The sequence below is a fragment of the Myotis brandtii genome, unplaced genomic scaffold (assembly GCF_000412655.1).
Source record: "Myotis brandtii unplaced genomic scaffold, ASM41265v1 scaffold612, whole genome shotgun sequence".
Classification (NCBI taxonomy): domain Eukaryota; kingdom Metazoa; phylum Chordata; class Mammalia; order Chiroptera; family Vespertilionidae; genus Myotis; species Myotis brandtii.
Genome location: NW_005370328.1, coordinates 1441042 through 1463934, shown reverse-complemented (window position 1 = coordinate 1463934; position 22893 = coordinate 1441042). Strand labels below are relative to the sequence as shown.

At 43.1% G+C, this 22893-nt stretch overlaps 2 long non-coding RNA genes across 2 annotated transcripts in view; one reads left to right on the top strand and one right to left on the bottom strand.

The window, feature by feature from the left end:
• Positions 1-7035: 7035 nt before the first annotated feature.
• LOC106723632 lies at positions 7036-12273 on the top strand. Its single transcript, XR_001359342.1, has 3 exons — positions 7036-7045; positions 11889-11894; positions 12132-12273. It is a non-coding gene; the product is annotated as an uncharacterized LOC106723632 (long non-coding RNA).
• Positions 12274-18500: 6227 nt separating this feature from the next.
• The window catches only part of LOC106723630, a 10000-nt gene continuing 5607 nt past the window's right edge, over positions 18501-22893 (bottom strand). The window contains exons 2-3 of the long non-coding RNA XR_001359340.1: positions 20377-20457; positions 18501-18572 (exon numbers count right to left, since the gene is read on the bottom strand). This is a non-coding gene — a long non-coding RNA (uncharacterized LOC106723630). The remainder of the gene's footprint in view (positions 18573-20376; positions 20458-22893) is intronic.

The following is a 22893-nucleotide window of genomic DNA, read 5'->3' as shown; positions in this document are numbered from 1 at the left end:
TATCTATAAGCCTCTGAAATGATATAAGTAGGCATTTGTTCCAAAAAGCATCTCCAAATTATTTAATCAAGTTCAATAATTATTTAAAAAATCGTAACAGTGGGATCAATGAGCCTTGACTTATATTTCAGCTCACATTATATAAGGACAATATGGTATCGTGTGTATACCTTTAAATTTCAGAGTTAAGTGCGTTAACGTGTGCCTGCCTCCAATAAGGTATTTGCTTACTTTAAACACCAAACATTATTGTTTATCATTTAAATAACCCTTCATATTGATTGTAATAGCAGGCTTTGTCTACTTTTTCCTTTCTTTCCTCTTACCTTCGCAAGTATATTCTTAAATCAATGTAGTCTGAAGATAATGTGTTGGTCACTTGAAATTTTCATCTTTAGATTATAAGCTTTTCTCTGGAATAAGCTGCCCAGACTCAGCAAGCAAAACATAGGATGCCTGGTTAACATTTCAATCTCTGATCAACAATGGCCAATTTTTTTAGTATAAGTATGCTTTATACTTACAAGCTTATATATTTTATAGGTTTATATAAACTTTATATAAGACTACATATAATTTTAGTATGAGTATAGCCCATACGTATAAGTTTACTTACACTAAAATATTATATAGTATGTAATAGATAATATTATATTATCTGACATTCAAATTTGACTGAGTGTTCTGTATTTCACGTGGCAACCTTTTCCTGGAGAGGTTTAAGAATTTATTTTTGTTATAATTAAACGGAATGAGCAGGAGAAATTATGAGTGGGGTCTTCAGTGTGCTGATTGTGGGGGTAAATTTGTCTGCTTGATCCCCCTAAATTGAAAATTGGAAACAAACTCAGCCTGTCTTATTGGCTCAGTACACACTCTATTCTCCAAACAACCCCTTTCTCTATCTTCAGGGTGCCTTCTCTCCCACAGCTGGTGTAGACAGACAGACAGACAAAGTTATATAGAGACATCTTTTCCTTTCTCTCTGTAGAGCTATTTAGACACACATTGCATGGAGGATGCCATATCAAACAGAGCGATGTTGTGCAGGATGCTAGAGAGAATTGTTCGGGGAGCCCCATGTTACCCCGATGATGGCAATGGCCCCGTCCATTAGGGACACAGTCCTCTGAGGTGTATTCCAGAGACATCTAAAAAAATCATGAAATTTGAAATTCTCCTTATCATCATCCCAGCCTTCCAAAAAGATTTTTTTTTAAAAAAAGGGTAACACATAGGACGAGGTGTTATTTCTGCATGACATTAGCGCCCATGCATAGCGCCAGGGTCATCATGAGCCCTGCCGTGCAAATGTTCATAAAGTGATTTATTCCTACCCAGGGGGCTCTGAAACCTCCCTGGTGTATAGGAGCAAATCTCGTTCCAGCAAAAAATAGCAGAGACAGCACTGCTGTTTCTTCATTCTTTCCCCCGCGTGCAGACATGGGTGGGTCCAAGTAGGTCTTCACCCCTTTTGAACCACCAACTAGATGTCTTGGCATGATTACCAAACTCACACCCCTCTCGATAGCCGGTTATTGGTTAACTAGACAAAGCCCATCAGGTCGGGGGACCTAGTTTTGCTTTTTGACAGTGCAAGTCAAAGCACTTAACTTCAATCACGATCTCATTTACAAACCCAATGCCCCCCCCCACCTTTTCCAAAATAAAACGCATGACAGTGAACACTAATATGATGGTAATTTCATATTGTTTCTGCTTATGAATTTGTCTTTCCCTTATTAATCATCCAATAAAGTACTGACATTGCAGAATCCTGACGTGGCTCAACAAACCATGTACTAAGGACAGTAGCACCCTCAAGGAAGAGGCTACAGGGGAACTGGGGAAGCGCAAAGCTTTTATTAACACCAGAGGCCCATTAGAGTGCTCTCGGTTCACCTTCAGTGGAGCAATAAATGAAGAGAGCTTCACCGGAGAGGACTCCTACTGTCTTTGTGCCGGTAATGCACAACCAAGCAGTAGTCATGTTGTAACGCTTGTAAGAAACAGATGTTCCTTCCCTGACAAATCTCCTTTCTTGATTTATTATTCATTTGCTCAAATCACAATGGAAAGTCTTTGGCCCATTAATTAAATTCCAAGCAAAATAAAATTTGCAGCAGAACTCATTACCGGTAAATGACTTTGACACTTCATCAGATTTGAAGGTAAAAGAGGCGACTTTAGGAAGTTAAAGGTGGAGGGGGGCCTAGGCCTTTTCTGCAACCGCTGCAAGATGATAAAGATTGTGATGAAATTTTTATGTTAAGTACTGATCTCGGAAAGTTCAATTTTCGCACCCCTCTCCTCCCCATCCCCCCCAACCATGATCTACTTTCTGGCTTTTTTTTTTTTTAAAGAAGGTCTGAAAGAGACACTTCGATTTCAAATATATTTATGTATGAGGATAGCCTATCATGCTCCCAACACAAAAGCACATTTTTTCCCCTGTATGTAGAGAAGTTTGGCGTGTTGTATATTTGATGTATTACCTTTTTGAATAAAGGTCCAAGGGGAATCTAATAACCATGAGCGGCAGCATGATAAAGGAATTAACACTAGGACTTGAGAAGGGAGCAGAGGGAATTGTGATATCCTGATTCAGTGGGTTTGTGAAGGAGGAGGGGTCAGAGATGCAAGAAAAAAGAGACATAGCATACATCGTATTGTCCTAGCACTAGATGAAAGACATCAGCATTATCAGGCCTTTTGGTGGCCTAAGTGTATTTCAGTGACACCTCAGTAGCCTTTTTTCTTTTTTTGGTTGGATGATTTAGTTGCTTAAAACAATGGATTTCAGTTGGACGTTGTATTGTCTCATTCTCTCCTTGACTCCAGGCTCTACCTGTAACTCCTCATGGCTTCCTTAGAAGTAGACGTCATTTTAGAGAAGAAGGTTGTATGAGTCAGGCAGACGGATCAGTACAAGCCCATGCCCATTAGAGTTCAAGTAATTCCAAAGGGTGATGCAAAGGATAAAAGCCCATTGGAGAAACAGATGATTGTTTTTTTTTTTTTTAAACATATTTTATTGATTTTTTGAATGGTTATAAGTCAAAGAAACTTTTTAGCTTCATCTGCTATTTTAGCCTCTAAACTGACTCGGGAGGCGGCGGGAGGGTTCCTTTAGGAAAGAAGGAAGAGACGGGGAAGAGGGAGTGAGAGGCAGCGCCCTCGGAGCCTGGGCAGCAGCAACGCCCAAGTGCAGAGCTGCTGGCCGCACACCCGGGCTCCAGCCCAGCTCTGCCAGCCGCTCCCCGTGCCCTGGGGGGAGCCACCTGACCTCGGAGCTTCGCTTTGCTCCCGGGGGCCATGAAGACCACATGGCCTCACGAGAGGCTGTGAAGATTGCAGGGCAGCTGCAAGATAGCACCTGGAAGCCAACCCAGGACACGTGCTCTCAGTAAACACCGGGCCTGATTTTTACCCATTTCATTTCCTACTTGCAACACGTAGAGAGAAACCATCCTTCGGATGTATATGCGGGGGGCAGCATTCTTAAGAACATGGTAAGAGTTAAAGGGTATATAAGTCTACTGGTCACACTGGGTAGACAGTGGTTCTCAACCTTCTGGCCCTTTAAATACAGTTCCTCATGTTGTGACCCAACCATGAAATTATTTTCATTGCTACTTCATAACTGTCATGTTGCTACTGTTATGAATCGTCATGTAAATATCTGATATGCAGGATGGTCTTAGGCGACCCCTGTGAAAGGGTCATTCGACCGCCAAAGGGGTTGCGACCCACAGGTTGAGAACCGCTGCACTAAAGCATTTCATGCTGCGATGCCAAGTGAAAGAGTCCCACGTGACACTGGTGAGTGGCAACGTATAGGAGGCATCCAAGAAAACACGAACAAATCAAGGCTGAAGCACCCGGAAGCTCTGTGCTGCAGGAGTGAAGAACCACAGGGTGGGGGACACACCTGACTTGTCACCATGTTCCTCTCCTGGCGTCTTTGTCTCAGAGGGCGCCACGCATGCCCATGGTCCGAAAACACGATGATCATTCCTCTCCAGGTTACTTACTTTCCTCTCCCTCTCATTTCCTCTCTCATTGCTACGGGTCTTTGGCTAGATCTGCTCTCATCATGTGCCAACTTCAGCAATAACGGAAGAACGCAGTGGCCACCGGAAACGAAGGATGGAAGCCAGATGTCCAGACTGACCAGGCTCTTCAGTAATGAGCCCCCCACACAGAGCTGGCTGTCACTGGGCGCTTTAATCACAGCCACGAGCAAATGAGCAATGTGTTTGGAATCAAAAGACCAAGACTTGAGTCCCAACACTGGTCCTTCTTAGCTGTAAAGCCTCAGGCAAGCCAGTTGCCTGGATCTCTTTGATACTCCGTCTCTGCGTCTATAAAGCCTCAAATTTGTCATCCTAACTGCCTTCCAGATCTCACATCCCAGGATGCTATTCATTATTTTGAATGGATTCCTGTGCTTAAAGTCTCTTCGCTGCGGGCAAAATTTACATCTTTCAGAACACCAGATTACATCTAGTGGTGAAAACCATAAAGCCTTGTGGTTAAATTGCTTCTTACGAATGGTTCCTGCTCTAAGGATGTGACTTACGCTAAGGCAAGAAACAAAAAGGCAAAAAGGCAGGGCTAATTTGGGACGACAAAAGTTGACTTCAGGTGTGACCTTTTTATACCATGGAATAATAACTCGGACTTCTGTAAAAACCCACCGAGAGGCTCTCAAAGCCCGCCCGCGACAGGGAATTTTCCCAGCAGCCTGAATATTCCCTCTAACGGATGATGGCTTTATTATTTTTTTTTCATGCACAGAAAGACAGACACACATATTAGAGATCAGCCAGTGATTAAAGAAAATTTTCTTCCTGCATAAAATAAGGATGCGAGGAGCCAGGACACAGGAGAGAGAGCTCAGCGTAATCGGTCCATCAAGGTTTAAATACTCGAAGCTTCTAGTGCAAAGCTGTGGGAATAGCATCTGCAACAAGCACACACACACACCATGGGCAGCAAACAGCCATTTTACATTTAATTAGGCAAAGAAACTTCAGCCGAATGGGTTAAAAATTGCCACTATTTCACAGTAAGTGATTTTCTTAACCCCCAAGGGTTCAAATTACTTTGGCAGGAAAAGCAATTATGCAATTAATAGGGGAAAAATCTCCAGAGCTGTGTAATTTGCAGAGAGGTAAAGGGTCTGCCGTGGCCTGCAGGGGACAGCTGAGCCCCGAAGCTTTTTTCCTTTCTTTCTTTTTAATTTTTTTTTTAAATTTTGACCACACCCCAAATAAAAACCAAGGATATTTTAAGGAGTCGGAAAGCACAACAGCTCAGATAATGTCCCTGCCAGTATATTCATTACAGGCCCATCAGAGTGGATGCCTGCAATGGGAAGATTAAATACCCATTTACCGGGATCAGAAGAGAGTTTGGTTTGATAATGTATTGTCCTCCGTTCCCCGGGGGGCTGCTTTGTTTGATAAAATGCTGAGTGTGGTGTAAAAATATCCCTCTCTCTGTCATTGGCACTCCTCTCCATTTAAATCTATTCTGGCTGCAAACGGGAATGGAAAGCTGCTAAAATTAAGTGGTGTCAGTTCTCAATGACACTTTAATGATAGAGCGCTCAGCAAATGAGATGAGAATGAATCCCAGCATCTTTGCTGAAGACAGTAACCAGCCCCAAACCTTGGGATGCCCCAGCTTCCCTGCTTCATTCCGATGGAGCAGAGCAGACACGGGGGAGCTATCACCTCAATGGCCACAAAAAAACAAGGTGGAGATGAGCAATGGACATGGGTCCGAAGGAACTGCGAGTTAGGGGTTGTAACTCTAAGATGCTCTTTCTGGCTAAGCACCCTCTGTCTGCACCAAGACACCCTCTCTCACTGATGTAGGACATTTGATTTCAAGAGAGTACGTATCCCTTTGACCAAGGAAGTCTTTTCTGATGCTGTGACCAAAGGACCTTAGGCTCTGATTCATTTTCTAGAAGGTACTAGAAATACTCATTCAAATTATTGGCTTGACCGTCTTGGTCTTGCCATGATTGAACAGGCTTGAGTGTCTGAAGCACTTTTGAGTTGCCACAGCATCATTCTTGGAGAAGGAATGATGACGTCATGTATGGAGGAGGAATGGCATCATTCATGGAGAAGGAATGACATCATGCATTAGGATGACTCTTTGCTCACTCTGGGGAGAGAAGGACATCTGAGACAATAGCAATGACCCTCCCGAGGCTCCTCATGAACCAGGCAACCCCACACAGGAAGCCCACTGAACGAAACAAGGCGCCAACTGAATTATCCTTCCCACCCAAGTTCGGGTGATCATCCTCCTATTCAGAGTCATGGAACTTGACACTCAAGGCAAATCCACCTAAATTTTCTTTCACAGGCATAGGATGCAATTCAATGAATAATTTCAGTATCTGAAACTACAAGAGCCACCCCATAAATTAAAAAAAAATACTTATTGGAGAGAGAGAGAGAGAGAGAGAGAGAGAGAGAGAGAATGAATAAGGTCTATAAGTTGACTGCAATCTACTCAAAGGGGCAGTTATGAAAAAATGTAGACAACTGTTTATTCAAGGTAATACACAAGCACGTCTGTACCAAAAAGGTACAGACTCACAGATGGATACGTCTGAGAGGAAAAAGCCCACTTTGAAAGGGAAGCGGCCCTCAGTTAAAAGTGGCTCTGGAGGAGGAGGTGTGGGCGTGGTCCTTGAAGGAGTTAAAAACCTGGATAGGTAGAGGGCAAGGAGGGTGTTTTGGCAAAGGGAAAACACACAGCACAAACATGGAGGGACTGCCCTAGGTGGCCAAGGACTAGTATGAGGAATAATAAGAGTGCTCGCTTCGGCAGCACATATACTAAAAATGGGAACGAAACAGGAATACTAAGAGCTGGGTTGGCCTTCTGCCTTCAGTGGGCATTTGAGGAGTTGGAATGTGACCCGAGTAGTACGAACATGGTATCCCAGGTCCCTGAGCACCTCGTGGGTGTCTTGTGACCCCTCAGTGAGATAACATGTGAGAAAGCCACCAGCAGGGTGATAGCTGGCGGGTGATGCACAATACATGTTAGCCCCTTGCGCTGTCATTTCTGAATGAGGGTGAGACACAGAGAACATGATGCTTCAGGAATAGCGATCCGTGTAAGCCAAACCCGAGGCCGGGAGAACTGGCTGGTGCAGCGTTCCGGCCACGGGGTGACCAGCACGCTCACCTCTGAGAATATATAGACCGTCTGTCACTAGGTTGCAAGAAAGCTGTCATCTGCCACAGTAGCCGTCTGATGGACTTCTTACCGTCTGTATGACGCTGGCCAGGGACCTTCTGGACACTGTGTCCTACTGCAAAATGTAGTTCACACAGGTTTCTTGAAATGACAGTGCTTTTAGGAGCAGGCAGTTGGGCACACAGGAAACTGAGAAAACCAGTGAGGCCATTGATTGCTCTGTACGCTAGGGCTTCAAGAAGGATCTCCCAGAGAAAACTGGGGTTCCTTGCAGTGGGGATCCCTAAATGTGTTGGCAAAAAATCCTCCCATGTTTTGAAGTGGATCGAGTGCTTACAATCATAGTGGAAAATATTGAAACAACTTTATTTCTATAGCTCCTGGGAGCACAGTGGTCTGACTAGCAGTAAGGTGAACTGCTACCAGGCTAGCCTCCTCTCAGCTCTCCTCCTCTTTCATTTCTGTCTATCATCTTCTCAGTTATCAAAGAGCCTCTATGCCAGTGGTTCTCAACCTGTGGGTTGCGACCCCTTTGGCGGTTGAATGACCCTTTCACAGGGGTCGCCTAAGACCATCCTGCATATCAGATATTTACATTATGATTCATAACAGTAGCAACATTACAGTTATGAAGTAGCAACTAAAATAATTTTATGGTTGAGTCACAACATGAGGAGCTGTATTTAAAGGGTCAGAAGGTTGAGAACCACTGCTCTATGCATTATGATGCCGCAGTGGCTACAGCTGGTAGCGACATGCTGGATGCCAGTCAATGTGCCTATCATCTTTTGCTCTCAACAATACTGATGCCCAGCTGGCGTGGCTCAGTGGTTAAGCGTCGACCTATGAACCAGGAGGTCATGGTTCGATTCCTGGTCAGGGCAGATGCCGGGGTTGTGGGCTCGCTCCCCAGTGGGGGACATGCAGGAGGCAGCCAATCAATGATTCTCTCTCATCATTGATGTTTCTATCTCTCTCTCCCTCTCCCTTCCTCTCTAAAATCAATAAAAACATATATATATATATGTAAATATATATATATATATATTTAATTTGCTTTTGGCTGGAATTTGGAATTTAGAACACTAGAACTGGTATCTCCACTGATCTAAAACTCTGATGACCAAAAATGTAAGCACACTCAATTATTTGAAAACAGGAAAATGACTTTGTGACCTATTGGTGGGTTTAGCAGACACGATCTTCTTCTTAGATACATCGGAAGAAATAATACAAGAATTTCTTGTGAGAAGGACCAGACAGCAAAGACAAATGAATTTTCTAGGGAGAGAGCGTGTCAGTAACAAAGCTATTCTAATCTTTTCTAGCATACTGATTTATTTTTTCCACTTACACACGAGGGGTATTACAGGAGAATTAGCAGAAATGGTCTTCAAAGAATTGCTTGGGACACTCTCATTTATAAAGGATGGAAAACGTAGCTTTGTCTTGCTTCACTGAGAAAGAAACGTGATGGCTCGTGCCACTGGGGTGTTCAGTCGTGTAGCTACGGCTTGGTCCAGGACCTGTGCGCCCACTTTTTCTTCCTCTGAGATTTGCTCTCTCTCGTGTTGGGGTCACTGTCTAGCAGGTCCCCTCAAGTGGTGACAAAGAGCTTTCCTGTCTACATTGAGGCCAACTGCTTAGGAAGAAAAGATAGTGCTTATTTCCAGAGTGTTCCAGTGAAGATGCCAGGAGGGCGTGGATAGGGCATGCCTGCGTCATAGGCCCACTCTCTCGTCCGGGTGGAGTCAGCCCCACCTGACTCAAGAACAGGCATTTCCCCCAATGGACGCTGGCTGGCCAAGAGGGTCTGTCAGCTCCAGGGGGAAACTATGGTTACACTAGATGATCTTAAAAGACCTTCAATATCTTAGTTATTAGGACTTGTATGCATGCATATAAGCATAACCAATGGACGCAAGACACGGGGAGGGGGGTGAGGGCATGTGCCGGGGGGGTAGGGGAGGCTGGGGAAAGGTCGATTGGGGGGAAAAGAAGATATATGTACTACTATTTGTAATACTTTAAACAATAAAAAAAGAAATTTTTTTTTAAAAAAAGACCTTCAATGCCAAGGCTAGTCTAACCCTTTCCATTTAACATTGTATTGTATGAAAGTTTTCCTGTTGACCAGAGAGTCATATGAATGCTTATGTGGAAGGAAGTTGTATAGTTAAACTATAGAGTCTTGTACTTCTTGAGACATATTACTAAATTCCAAGTATATTTTTTCAGGTCTGTAATGTTAGGAAATGAGTATACACACACACACACACACACACACACACACACACACACACACACACATATTTGAAGTCTTTAAAGTTTGACAATCTGCTTTTGCATTTCATGTTATCATTTGGGTCTTTATTCTTTGAAAAATTAAGAAGAAACTTTGAGATTCAAATATGACCTATGCCAAGTCTCTCTGAGCTCATTATCCTATAAATATCCATTTAGCAACAAGGATATGCAATATGCAACCATTTCCATCCTGGTTTAAGGCGAGGTGGGTTGGACCTCACTTAATATCCGAGGAGGCTCTTCATGGCAAAGACCAGGACCTCCTATTGGACTTCTGTGTTGCGATGAGTCAAATCCAATCATGAGAACTTCCCAGCCCTTCTCATTTCTCTTCTTTTCTTGACAACGAGCCGCTCCCGGTTCTGCACGGTGTCTTTGACCTTCACACTGTCCTTTCCCCAACAACCCTCCACTCCTTCGGAAGACGCATGTTGACTTGGAAAAATCTAATTTGTGTTTTGTTAATGTGTGCCGTCTTCGCTCGCTATATTACATTAAACGAGAAATAGAGTTACCAAAAAAATCATCTTGGAATCGTTCATAAGCTATCAACAGGGGACCCCACACACCAATTTCCTCCTTGCTTTATAACCACCCACAGCACTAACCTGACCTTTACCTAAGCAGGGCTAGCATTGCAGTTCAGATTATACAATTTACAATAACAACAGAAAAATTACTTGGGACGAACCGCTACTGGGCACAAGTGTCTCGCAGCCATTAGTGTATCATTCATCTTGAGAAGAAAATTATTCGTATCCACATCGACGTTTTTCACATAAACCGTGGTATTCTCCGTTGGCATGGCTTCGCATACCCATTAATCTCAATAGGAAAGCCTCAGTCTCACCCACGCGTCTCCGAAGTTTGGATGTCGCTACTGTGTACAATAAAAATTGTATATTCATGAACGCCATTTGTTTTATGTCCTTCTCTCTGTCAAAACCTCCAAGCAGCATATGCTTTGCTCTGTGGAGAATAAAATCAAATTTGTCTGTCTTGTCATATTGTCATCAAAGTGATAGTATCACAATTAGATTAACATTTTGTGAAGGAGCTGAAGGGAGGGAAATGAAACGGGAGCACATTATAATAAAACCCACTTAACCCTTTCAGCCACAAATCCCTTTTTTCCTCCAGCACCCGGAGGCAAGGAAGGCAATCAAACTCTAAAATAAGTGACCCTGTCAAATTATGATGATCTATGGTGGAACCAAATAGGTCAGTTACTAGGCCTGGGAGGTACATTTTCATTTGAAAGGACCATTAAGATTTTGTGACAACAACAATCTTAAGAAGTGAGACACTTCCCGGGTTCTTAAAACTGATGGGGGGTGGGCTTAAGAATTGGTGGGAGTGGTTGGTGATGTTGTTTGACCCTTAATAGAATATCCCTCAGTGAAGTCTTGGCTCGAACTCCAGGAAAATTTCCCATCCTGTAATGGCCAGGTCCTAGGAAATTTATTGAATTAAAATTTCTGTGAAGAGCATCTTATTTTCATTATTTTAATCGTTTCAAAAAAAAAAGGGGGACTATGAGATTCAAACAGGAAGTTTTGCAAGGCAGAAGCGAGGCCTGAGGTAAGAATGGGTTGGAATTGGACAACAACTCTAGCATCAGTTACGCTTCTCACAGATTTTTCTTTCTCCTTGTGTGGAGAACAAAAGAACTCAGGTGTGCAAGAAGCTTGGCTCGAACTCCAGGAAAATTTCCCATCCTGTAATGGCCAGGTCCTAGGAAATTTATTGAATTAAAATTTCTGTAAAGAGCATCTTATTTTCATTATTTTAATCATTTCCAAAAAAAAAAAAGGGACAATGAGATTCAAACAGAAAGTTTTGCAAGGCAGAAGCGAGGCCTGAGGTAAGAATGGGTTGGAATTGGACAACTCTAGCATTAGTTACGCTTCTCACAGATTTTTCTTTCTCATTGTGTGGAGAACAAAAGAACTCAGGTGTGCAAGAAGCCACCAGTTGTACTAGTTCCTGCCTCTGCGGGGAAGGCTTGAACGACTTTCACATTGGGCTGCCTGCATTAAGGGCGACCAGTGGGGACAGGAAATGCCATAGTCAGTCCTACCACCCACATGGGTGGTGGATGAGAGCTTTCAAGACCCCCTGGGCCTCATGACCTGCACCCATGTCTGAGCATGGTGACCTCATCACCTTTTTCCAGCGAAGAGGGATCTTTAGAGGTTAAGAGTCTTCAGTTAACCCTTTGAGTGCCAACCAGGCGAGGCCTGAGGTAAGAATGGGTTGGAATTGGACAACTCTAGCATTAGTTACGCTTCTCACAGATTTTTCTTTCTCATTGTGTGGAGAACAAAAGAACTCAGGTGTGCAAGAAGGCACCAGTTGTACTAGTTCCTGCCTCTGCGGGGAAGGCTTGAACGACTTTCACATTGGGCTGCCTGCATTAAGGGCGACCAGTGGGGACAGGAAATGCCATAGTCAGTCCTACCACCCACATGGGTGGTGGATGAGAGCTTTCAAGACCCCCTGGGCCTCATGACCTGCACCCATGTCAGAGCATGGTGACCTCATGACCTTTTTCCAGAGAAGAGGGATCTTTAGAGGTTAAGAGTCTTGAGTTAACCCTTTGAGTGCCAACCAGTATCCTAGGACCTATGCTAAAATCGCCAAGGCATTTTTGCCGATTTTGCAGCAGTTTAGGAAAAAAATTATGAATCGCAAGTCAATGAAGTTACATATTCAAAAACTTAAGGAAACCTTTACTACATTGACATATTTAGCAATATCATCATCACTAATAAAAGCAGACTTAGACCTGGACGCCATTTCGAAGCTTTAGGGCTACAAAATATGAGTAAACTTCATAAAATCGTAGTACCTGTAAAAAATTAGGCAGATACATGCCAGTGGTCAATTTTAGAACTACAAACATTTGGCATCATAAGTAATCTGCACTTAGGTGCCATGTGTCAATAAAGAGTGAACTACTAGCATCTAATAATGACACTGCAGGAGGAGCGCTATAGCGCTCCCGGCACTTTTGGCGAAAGACAGGAGGAGCGCGATCGCGCTCCCTGGCACTCTAGGGGTTAAGGACATAGCCCAGCAAGCCTCTTTAAGTTTTCCCATCTCTGACCTTGAACTTCGTTCACATCACAGTCTTTCACAAGGAATCAGGCACTAAGGAATGCACTCTATGGTGTTGTTCCCTAAATAATTTATATCAACATTTCCCACCCCTCCAGCATCATATCCTGCCAGTTCCCAACAGCCCTATAGGCCCCACTATTTCTCTTGTCTCAACAGTTGCACATCCCACACACCTCTGTCCTTTTCACACACACCTTACTTGTTAGGACGCCCTCCCCTTTCTCTGGGGTTCACTCATCTTCAAGCCCAAGCACATGTCACACCCTTGAGGAAATCTCACATGACCCTCTGGACTTGCATGGCCCTAGTCATAATTTCTCCATAGAATTATGACAATGCCCTGTATTTCCTTAGACTGGAAGAAATCCAAGACAATAATATACATCAATTTCTTTTAAATCTGTAGGCCATTACCTAGCTCATAGAACATACTCATCAAAACGAAAGGAAGAATGAATTCATGAAGAATACCAAAACCTTTATGAAAGAGAGTGAGGTCTCTGGTATTCCAGATATTCAGAGGCAAAATCATATATATTGAAATTATGTTTTATGTTTGAGTTGGGGTTATCAATTATCTCAGGAGCATACATAGGGCACTTTGATTTAAGCAACACATATAACAACTGTTATCATTTTATTCTCGATAGAAGGAGATGGACCGAGTGTTGTTCCAACCACTGGATTGTCTGGCAATGGATCCCATGACATGGATTGTCACTGGCAAAAATAGTAAACTCAAATAATTTTGATTGCCAGACCATTATTCCCTGGAAAAAAATGTGTAGTGGCATGTAGAGTTTTATCTTGGTTTGAGTTTGTCATGATCCTAAGTCAATTTATTGAACAATAATATCTTAAATATTGAGAATATACTATAAACTTTTCATGTGTTAACTCATTCACTATTCAGAACCCTTTGAATTAGATATCATTATTATTATTATTATCCCCATTTTAAAGATACGGAAACTGGGTCATGGTGTGCCTACTGGAGTTATCTATTGGATCATAAAAGCAGGCTTTCAACAAGGCTCAGCAGACTAGAATAATGGATGAAAAATTCAATAACTATGGTATGGGGAGTCTTTGACAGAAGTTCATTTATTTTAAAAAAGAGCTTTTATTGAAGATCTGCAAAAGATCCCAAATAATGGTGTTGTATAGCATGAACACAAACTTCAAAAGTTTATTTACTGACTTCTTCTTAACCTGTCACTGCCAGTAGGAGCCAGGTACATTTTCATATCGCTCCTTCTTGGAGATAAAATTCCACAATTTGACACCAGATGTGTCAGAAATTTCTGCACACAGACTAGCTGAAGCCACTCCAAGTGCTATTATAACATTTCATTACCATATTCCGGGATAACCTGCCAATTTCACCTCTTGTCCTTCAACTTTGTCATTTATCATCCTTAATGATGCCGCTTCCAGTCTTGGAAAGAGCAGCTGTCAAGTACCTATAGGGTACCCTCCTCCATTAATTCTTCTCAGGTGGTGTCTCCTCATTCCGTGTGTTAGGGAACGGAGGCAATTTACACATATCCAAGTTCAATTCCCCTTCAGCAGCCTCATTACTGAAACAGGAATACTTGGAACTTTTAGGAACATTTTGTATGGAAAATTGTAGCCATTCTCTACTTCATTATTCATGAGTAGAAATAGTCCACAAAGTAAGCAACTTAGAATAACCTACATATGTGTTCTCCGTCATATTTTTAGAGTCGAATTGTTTTCATGGCTCCCTCCATACCTTCATCTCTAGTAAATCCTTCCTTACAACAACAGAAAATAGTGTAAACTCACTCCCCGCTACTAATTTTATGGATTAGGCAGGTCTGAAAATTGTGGTCTCAGGGCATTCAAGGGCAGCGGTGAAATAGCACAAACACGAAACAGCTCTCTTAGAACCACTCTTGGGGTCTTTTTGAAGAACTAGAACAATTGATGTTTTTGGTTTTCAAATGATTTATTATTTATAAAATATGTCTATGGTTTCTTTTTAATGTAATTTATTGTTAGTTAACCTATTATTTATAAATATGTCTTTAAGTGATATTAGAGGTAATGCTCTATTTTAAAAAATATATTTTTAACTAGGTAGCCTACAGCAGAATTGCTCCCCAAAGAACTAAATGAAACATTAACTAAATGGACAGTGTGGTTTTCTTCTCATTTCCCTCCAACTATTTATCAATAGCATTCTAATAGATCTTTGTAAGCTGCAGCATCTTATATCAATTACAATATCTAAATAGTATTTAATAGCTATAATATTTAAAGAAAATATATCAATTTACAGTTATTTGTTTCTCTTTAAAATATATATATATTTTAAATTGTTGACAGTATTACAGATATATCCCATTTCCCCCCCTGTTTGCCCCTCTTCTCCCTACCCACCCAGCCCCAGGTCTTCACCACCCTATTGCCCGTGTCCATGGCTGTGCATATAAGTATATACGTTCTTTGGGTTATCTCTTCTCATCCCCACAAACCCCACACTGAGATATGTCAGTCTGTTCCAGGCCTCCCTGCTTCAGGTTCTATTTTGTTGGTCAATTCATTTTGCTCATTAGATTCCACAAATAACTGAGATCATGTGATATTTATCTTTCTCAGATTGGCTTATTTCACTTAGCGTAATATTCTCCAGGCCCATCCATGCTGTTTCAAAGGGTAAGAGATCCCTCTTTTTTACAGCTGCATAGTACTCCATGGTGTAAATGTCCCACAGCTTTTTTATCCACTCATCTACTGATGTGCACTTGGGCTGTTTCTGAATCTTAGCTACTGTATCTGTTTCTTCTTGTAATGATGTTAATAACTTGTGGTTTTCAAGAAATGTATTCATTTCATCCACATTGATTAATTTCTTGGCATCAACTTATTCATAATATTCCAACATTAAAATGTTGCATCTGTAGCCCTAACCGGTTTGGCTCAGTGGATAGAGCGTCGGCCTGTGGACTCAAGGGTCCCAGGTTCGATTAAAAAATGTTGCATCTGTAGAGCCAGCGCTTCTAGAATGACCCTGTGAGTTGCTTGGCCAACCTTTTTCTCAGTGAAGCAACCATTTAACTGGTAAAAAATAATTAAAAAAACAACAACAAAGTGTTTGGAAATTGACATAAGAGCCTGTAGCAAATCATGAAACATTATTAAAGAAAATCCTATCTTGGTAAGAACAAGACTCTGGTGCATGTAGGCCATGAGCTGTCCCTATGTTCCCCTGTCTGTCAGAGAAGCTTTTCTCAGTGTTTGGCCTTCCTCATCCCTCCCTCCCACCCCCAGCTCTATGTTGCAGACTTTCTATTCTGGGTGGCCATAACCCAGAGGACTGCACCCCCTTTCCTCACCTAGCTTCAGTGTTCCAATGAGTTACCCCTATCCTATCCCCCCACCCAGCATTCTTAAGGACCAGAGATGCCATACTGGGCGGGGCCAGCCTAGAAGAGCAGGAGCCGGTATTCCCCTCTGCAAGGTCTGCAGAGGTGTCACTCCAGGAGAAGTAGGCCACGTGGTGCAGTGGCCCTGAGGTTCTGTCCAGGGAGGAGGGACACAATGTCAAGATGGCAAGCTCCTGCCCGGCTGGTGTGGCTCAGTGGTTGAACGTTGTCCTCTGAACCAAGAGGTCATTGGTTCGATTCCTGGTCAGGGCACATGCCCAGGTGACTGGCTCCATCCCCAGTAGAGGCAGTGCAGGAAGCAGCCATCCAGGTTTCTCTCTCGTCATTGATGTTTCTCTCTCTCTACTCCACTCCCTTCCTCTCTCTAAAATCAATAAAAACCCTTTTTTTAAAAAAAAAAGGAAATGTCAGTCCAGGAGAAGTAGGCCACGTGGTGCAGTGGCCCTGAGGTTCTGCCCAGGGAGGAGGGACACAATGTCAAGATGGCAAGCTCCTGCCCGGCTGGTGTGGCTCAGTGGTTGAACGTTGTCCTCTGAACCAAGAGGTCATCGGTTTGATTCCTGGTCAGGGCACATGCCCAGGTGACTGGCTCCATCCCCAGTAGAGGCAGTGCAGGAAGCAGCCATCCAGGTTTCTCTCTCGTCATTGATGTTTCTCTCTCTCTACTCCACTCCCTTCCTCTCTCTAAAATCAATAAAAACCCTTTTTTTTAAAAAAAAAAAGGAAAGAGAGAAAGAGAGAGAAAGACAGAAAGAAAAGAAAGAAAGGAAGGAAGGAGGGAAGGAAGGAAGGAAGGAAGGAAGGAAGGAAGGAAGGAAGGAAGGAAGGAAGGAAGGAAGAAGAAGGGAAGAAGGAAGGGAGGGAGGGAGGAAGGAAGGGAGAAAGGAAGGGAGAAAGGAGGGAAGAGAGGAGCGAAGAAAGGATGGAAGAAAGGAGCGAAGAAAGAGATGGCAAGCTCTAGAGCTCCACCTGAGGGACTGGCTGCATTTGGAACGAGGGAGGAAGGGAGGGAGGAAGGGAGGAAGGAAGGGAGAAAGGAGGGAAGAAAGGAGCGAAGAAAGGATGAAAGAAAGGAGCGAAGAAAGAGATGGCAAGTTCTAGAACTCCACCTGAGGGACTGGCTGCATTCGGAACAGAGCTGGAGAACTCCATGCCTAAGGTCATTGTCAAAGACAATGGAGACCTCGGAGGAGAACACAATCAGGAGGAGTCTGCTGGCTCCCAGAAACAAGCAGAATCACAGTGCAGCCAGGCATTTAGCCAAGAAGCACCCCCAGGGGTCACAGTCAACTCTGTGGTCTGGAAGCTTGTGTGTATGCAGCGGCTGCACCCACACAGCACCAGTGGGAGAAGGACAGGGACAGGCTGGAAAGCCTGTCCCAAGTCACACACAGATCCATTAGCAAAGGGCAGGAGCCCTCTGACCCACCACTGGCTGACCAAGAAGCTATTCCGATGCAGGGACTATAACTTACTCTGACCCGGGGACATGAGAAATTCAGGCTTAAATACCAATCCCCAGTCCTATCCCCCCACCCCAGCATTCTTTCAGACCAGAGATGCCTGGGTCTGAAAATCCTAGTATTTTCTTGTCTGGGTCTCAGTCCCTAGTATCTGGCTCCCAGAAACAAGCAGAATCACAGTGCAGCCAGGCATTTAGCCAAGAAGCACCCCCAGGGGTCACAGTCAACTCTGTGGTCTGGAAGCTTGTGTGTATGCAGCGGCTGCACCCACACAGCACCAGTCGGAGAAGGACAGGGACAGGCTGGAAAGCCTGTCCCAAGTCACACACAGATCCATTAGCAAAGGGCAGGAGCCCTCTGACCCACCACTGGCTGACCAAGAAGCTATTCCGATGCAGGGACTATAACTTACTCTGACCCGGGGACATGAGAAATTCAGGCTTAAATACCAATCCCCAGTCCTATCCCCCCACCCCAGCATTCTTTCAGACCAGAGATGCCTGGGTCTGAAAATCCTAGTATTTTCTTGTCTGGGTCTCAGTCCCTAGTATCCTGTCTCTGGTATGAACCACTAATTCGCTGGGCACCGAACCGTTCAAGGGCATGTTGTTGACACAGCAATGTCTAGGAGTCGGACAGACAGCTTCAGAACCGAGCTGGAGAACTCCATGCCTAAGGTCATTGTCAAATGAGGTTCTGCCCAGGGAGGAGGGACACAATGTCAAGAAGGCAAGCTCCTGTCTGGCTGGTGTGGCTCAGTGGTTGAACGTCATCCGGCGTGGCCTGAAAGATCGCCTGCATGTCCAAGGCTGTCTGCTCTCAGGAGTGACCAGAAGGAAGATCTCTGAGCAAGAACAGGCATTGCCCCAAAGTGCGACTGAAACAGAAGGAGCACTTGACATGCATCCCTCGGACTGGAGTGAGGACTGATCAGTTTGAGGAAGGCTGCAGTCAAGAAAATTCTTGGAGGATGACTAAAGTGTTGGCCAAATGGACAAGATGGGAAGTACGAGTCTGGTTATCAGTTTAAAGCCTGCAAATAAAAACATGGAAGGCATAGTCAGTCCTGTGATACATACTTGACCATTTTTTCCCTTCATTTTTACGCTCTTCTGATTAGTCCTATTCCTTCCTCTTCCTAGAAAATGTTGAGTACTTGGTGAAGCTCCTGGCACTGTGTTGACCAAGTGTTCGGGGGATCACTACTTTTCTGTGCTCCTTCCGGGTCCTTGGACTCATCGGCCTTACAAAATAAGACTGGCAGAAAGTTCAATAAATCTACCTTCACCAGATGCCTCTCTTGTCTGGTGTCTCAGTCCCTAGTATCCTGTCTCTGGTACGAACCACTAATTCGCTGGGCACCCGAAACGTTCAAGGGCATGCTGTTGACACGGCAATGTCTAGAAGTCAGACAGACGGCTTCAGGCCAGAGCGCTACTGTGGGAAACTGTCCCTGACTCCCTAAATTAGAACTGACAGCCAGCCCTGGATTTATAACGCGAGATTCTGCAGTTGGGGACATCAGAATCTCGCCAGTAATGGCAACAGCACAAACCGTGTCGTTCTATTCCCCTTGTTTTGCTTTGGGGCACCTCCTGTGTTGTCCTTTGTAAAAATGTCTCTTTCTTTTAAAAGAAAATAGTTCTAACGTTCACATGATGAAGCAAGAGCCATCATTCCATTGCCATGTCCCAGGGACCCGAGTGTCGCCCAGGGTTGGCGGCGGGGGACTTCGGAGATGTCCGTTACCCTGCCGCTGACTTGGTGTCTGGCTTTGCTATAGAGAATTCATGTTTTGGGAAGTTGGCTGTTGTGGATATGGAGGACACATTTATAAATTCTTACCTCTTCGTTTATGTGAATGGGTGGCTATGTTTTCAATGGTACCGGGACTTTTGACAGATCTTTGGTTGGCCTTCAGAGCAGGGCGCCCGCATCCAGAGGGTTGGTGTGAACCCCTTAGGAAGAACAACCTAGTAATAGTACCACTTTTATGGATCATTATTTTAGGTATAAATTGTAAAAAAAAAGCTTTACTGATCTTTCATATAGGGATTGACACTGCCTACACCAAGCATGTCAAACTCAAAGGCTAACACAGGCCAAGTAAACAAGGTCTAAGTGTCTGTGGGCCACAAAAAAACAAAAGCTTCCATTTTCATAGAAACATAGGTTTATTTTGCTAGAGACATGCTGAATACAAAGGGCCGAAATAAATGAGTCATCATTAACATAAAATATAGAACATTTTTAAAAAATATATATTTTATTGATTTTTTTACAGAGAGGAAGGGAGTAGGATAGAGAGTTAGAAACATCGATGAGAGAGAAACATCGATCAGCTGCCTCCTGCACACCTCCTACTGGGGATGTGCCCGCAACCAAGGTACATGCCCTTGACCGGAATCGAACCCAGGACCCTTGAGTCCGCAGGCCGATGCTCTATCCACTGAGCCAAACCGGTTAGGGCAAATATAGAACATTTTAATAAAAATTAGTATTTTTTTTCTTGAACATTATCTTACCAGACACTGAATAACTGCACAAATTAATAAGCATAATGCAAAAAAACCCCTATTTTTCTTGTTCTCCGAAAAGGAAATATTTCCTGTTGCGCCCACCAAACAAGTCAGTACAAGATTAATGACGTGGCCATCGGCTGCTAAAATATTCGCTGCTAGTATTAGTGGAGAGAAATGGTGCGCCTGCGCATAAGGGAAATGAATGCAACACGATTATAGTAATCAGTCATTAGCGAACGTTGTCGTTCATTAATAATTATGTATAACAGATATTGTAAAAATTATGAAATTTTTATTAAAATGTTTCTGACATACCGTTATATTGGGTGGGCCGCGAGTTTGACATGCTTGGCCTACACCTTTGGTCCAGAAGTGACATATAGAAGCTGATGTGGCCTAAGAGAAGGGTGGAGAGTGACAAAATGAGACAGGCCAACCCTTACCTCTTCACTTCCCCGCTGTAATATATTGCAGTGTCTATGCTATAGGATGTTAACTTTATAACAATGACTCCCTTTAATAACATAAAAAATTTAAACAGGGAATACCTTCACGTTATACAAAATCTAAAACACTTAAAAGCATCAAGTATGAAAACGTGCCCTGCCACTCTCGTTTCTAACCTTCACTTCTCATCTTGGAGGTGATGAGAAGCACTGATTTGTCCTGGATCCTTCCAAAGACATCAGTGCCTACACAACAGGCTGGTCGAGCTCCATCTTCCCCTCTTCACTCCCTCCTTTATGGTAGAAATCACAGCAGCCTCATATTTCACGCCTTAATTTTGTTTCACTTCCTATGTCCCTATCAGTACCTAAAGAGTTTTCACATTTTTTTATGATTGCACAATCTTTTTTTTTTTTAAAAAAGATATACCAGATTGTTTTACCAATCTCCAAATGATAGGTATGTATGTTGTTTCCAGTCTTTTGCTTTGGCAAACAACACTGCATTGGACAACTTTTTTTGTGGGCCATTTCAAACACATGCTAGTATGGCCTTCGGATAGATTCCTAGAAGGTTGAGTATCTGGATCCCAAAGTGTGTGTGTGTGCAGTTTAGAAAGATACTGCCAACTTGACTTCATAAATGTTGTACCAGTTTACACTCCCACCAGCAATGTGTGAGGGTGTCTGTTACCCGACAGGCCTGCCAACAGTAAATACCGTTGCATAATGGGAGTCTGGGATTGAAAAATGAGTATCATGATTGAGTAAGATGAGCCAAGAATGAACTTCTTCCATTTGGATCCATCTTTGTGAGGTACCACTTTCCAGCTATGACATTCCTTAAAACTCTGTGATAAGCTAAGGCCTTAAAGCCAGACCTTCAAGTCATTACATTACAAAGTATTCACTCAAAACTTTCAAAACCAATGAAGTCTAATCAACCATAGCTCATACCATGCTATGCTCATTATATTAATTATCAATAATAAATAAAAGGAGTGAAAATTAAGTGAGTTATCAGCTGTTAAAGTGTGTACACATTTTGGGGGGACACCCTATATATGCTTTCTGTGGTGGCTTATTTTTATTTTTTTTAAATCTTGATTGTTGAAAGTATTATATATGTCTGCCTTTTCCCCTATTGACCCCTTCTAGCCCCCTGAACCCCAACTTTCTCAGTCCTATTGTCTGTGACCATGAGTTATGCATATATGTATGTATGCATACAAGGTCTTTGGTTGATATATTCCCACCCACCCACCTCCCCCATCTTCCCTCTGAGATTCCACAGTCTGTTCCATGCTTCAGTGTCTCTGGATTTATTTTGTTCAATAGTTTATTTTGTTCATTAGATTCCACATTTGCCTGAGATCGTGTAATTCTGTCTTTCTCTGACTGGCTTATTTCGCTTAGCATAATACTCTCCAGGCCCCTCCATGCTACCGCAAAGAGTAATAGATCCTTCTTTTTACTGCTGCATAGAATTCCATGGTGTAAATGTACCACAGCTTTTTTATCCACTCATCTACGGATGGGCACTTGGGCTGTTTCCAGATCTTGGCTATTGTAAAGTGCACTGCTGTGAACACAGGGATGCATACATTCTTTCTGATTGGTGTTCCTGATTTCTTAGGATATGTTCCTAGAATTGGAATCACTGGGTCAAATGGCAGTTCCATATTTAATTTTTTGAGGAAACTCCATACTGTTCTCCACAGTGGCTGCCCCAGTCTGCATTCCCACCAGCAGTGCATGAGGGTTCCCTTTTCTCTACATCCTCACCAGCACTTGTCATTTGTTGTCTTGTTGATGGCGGCCATTCTGACAGGTGTGAGGTGATACCTCATTGTCGTTTTAATTTGCATCTCTCTGCTGATCAGTGACTTAGAGCATTTTTTCTTAACTCTCTTGGCTTTGTGTATGTCCCCTTTGGAGAAGTGTCCACTTAGGACCTTTGTCCACTTTTTAATTGGATTGTTTGTCTTCCTTTTAAGTTGTATGAATTCCTTCTATATTTTGGATATTAACCTTTACTAGCTGTATCATGGCCAAGTATACTCTGCCACACTTTTCATTTTGTTGATGGTTTCCTTTGCTGTGCAGAAGCTTGTTTATTTTCTCCTTAGTTTCCTTTGCTAGAGTCTAGGACAGTGATGGCGAACCTATGACACGCGTGTCAGAGGTGACACGCGAACTTATTTTTTTGGTTGATTTTTCTTTGTTAAATGCCATTTAAATATATCAAATAAATATGAAAAATATAAGTCTTTGTTTTACTATGGTTGCAAATATCAAAAAATTTCTATATGTGACACGGCACCAGAGTTAAGTTAGGGTTTTTCAAAATGCTGACAGGCCGAGCTCAAAAGGTTCGCCATCACTG